At 43.0% G+C, this 1,847-nt stretch overlaps 1 long non-coding RNA gene across 1 annotated transcript; it reads left to right on the top strand.

The window, feature by feature from the left end:
• The first annotated feature begins 713 nt into the window (after positions 1-713).
• Positions 714-1,629, top strand: LOC121223014 (uncharacterized). Its single transcript, XR_005920349.1, has 3 exons — positions 714-793; positions 1,409-1,483; positions 1,590-1,629. It is a non-coding gene; the product is annotated as an uncharacterized lncRNA (long non-coding RNA).
• The last annotated feature ends 218 nt before the right edge of the window (positions 1,630-1,847 follow it).

Below are 1,847 nucleotides of genomic sequence, written 5' to 3'. Positions count from 1 at the left end.
TTTGCCCTACAGGGGTATTTCAGTAATTTTGCCCTACAGGGTATTTCTGTAACACCCTGAATTTGGCCTAGAAGTTTTGGGCCTTGAGCATGGGAGCGGTTGAAGGAAGCTTTTAATATTTGTTGTGCATGTAAATTTTGTTAATGAAGGCTTGTTTTAGTGGTTAAGTGTGCTGAGAAGTGTTGGAGAAGTCTTGGGTTCAAACCTGGACTCTAGTAAAAATTTAAGGTAGATCAAACCCTGGGTGTAGTAGGTAGGCCTTAAGAATATTGTTGGAGAAATTGTGACACAAAAAGGAGTGTGGTGTAGTGGCAAGGTGACGCCACTTAGGGGACAAGGAAGTGACGCCATAGAGGAAGCAAGGGGTCCAAGGTTCAAGGCTTGGCTCTTGCAATATATTTTGGTTTTTCTTTTCAATAAATCTAGAAGCAAGTAGGTGCGCTTAAGTTTAATGTGTTGGATTTATGACACAAATGAGTTGGTGGCCTAGTGGTGATGGCGTGAGTTGGCATATAGGAGGACTTTGGTTCGAATCCCTTGGCATGCAAAGGTTGATTATTTTGCTATGTTGGGATAGCAAGAGTTGGTGTTGAATTTAAACTCTGATGATGGAGGGATCCCACATCGGTAAGCTAACATAGGAGTGGATGCGAAGCTGGCTTTAAATAGAGAGAACTATGAGGAGAGCAAAGGTACCTTTCTTGGCTGATCCCTTTCGCGTTATGGCGTGCTCGTTTGGGTTGGGATCGGCTAGAAGTGCTCGAAGCGCGGATTAACTCCAGTCTCCTATCAGGTGTGTATTTATCACTACTCTTGTTGTTGGATGGCTACTACGGGCCGCGATGGGCCGAAAGGGGCCATGTGGGCCCAATGGGCCTACGGGCCCAATTGGATAAGTTGTTTGATTGTGTAGTAAATATTGGACTAGGCTAGGTGAATCGAATATCTGTGGCTAGGTTTGGGTTAGAAGGGCCACACGAGCGTGTGGGCCCATTTGGGCCGGGAATAGGTTTTAGGCCCATTCGTATTGTTATCCATGTTTAGAATACTTTAGTTTACCAATTACTGAAATGCCCTCGACTTGTAAAATTACCAAAGTACTCCCGATTTACAGAATTACCATTTTACCCTCAGTTTATAGAATTACTATTTACCCTCGATTTACAAATTACCAAAATACCCCTAGTTTGCAAAATTACCCAAAATATCCCTAGTTTGCAAAATTACCAAAATACCCCTGGTTTGTAAAATTACCAAAATACCCATGGTTTGCAAAATTACTAAAATACCCCTGTAGGGTAAAATTACCGAAATACCCTGTAAGGTAGAATTACCATTTTGCCCCTAGGGTGTTAAATGACTATTTTGCCCTTGTGGGCAAGTGACTGACTTGGACTGTGTGATATAGACAACTTTGAAGGAGCAGCGAGGCTTGGAGTATCGACTTGGATAAGCTTGAATCGTATTATTGGACCCTGTGAAGGTAAGCAACTTATGCTCAATAAGGGTTCTTTGGCCGAATAAGGTAGGGTGGATTTTGAGTTTGTTAAGCATACTTGTATGCTAAAAATGGTGATGAATAATTGTAGGACATCGTAAGGGATCTCAGTAGCAGTCGTCGCGAAACAGGTGTGTACCGAACACCCTTTCTTAGTTCAATTCGGCAAAAGCCGAAATGCCGAAATTCCGGCATTTCATAGGCTTGTAAGTATGCGAATGCTCTCAAGACATAGAGTAATTGTTAGATCTAGCACCGCAAGGTGGTAAGTAATTTTGTGTGACGTCTTAACGTACTTGGGAAAGAGGGCCTCGATGGGCCAAAATTGGGCCCAATGGGCTTACGGACC

This window comes from Gossypium hirsutum, chromosome A03 (genome assembly GCF_007990345.1).
Source record: "Gossypium hirsutum isolate 1008001.06 chromosome A03, Gossypium_hirsutum_v2.1, whole genome shotgun sequence".
In the NCBI taxonomy this organism is placed as follows: Eukaryota; Viridiplantae; Streptophyta; class Magnoliopsida; order Malvales; family Malvaceae; genus Gossypium; species Gossypium hirsutum.
Note: the sequence above shows the minus strand (reverse complement) of the source record. Positions and strands in the feature narration are given on the sequence as shown.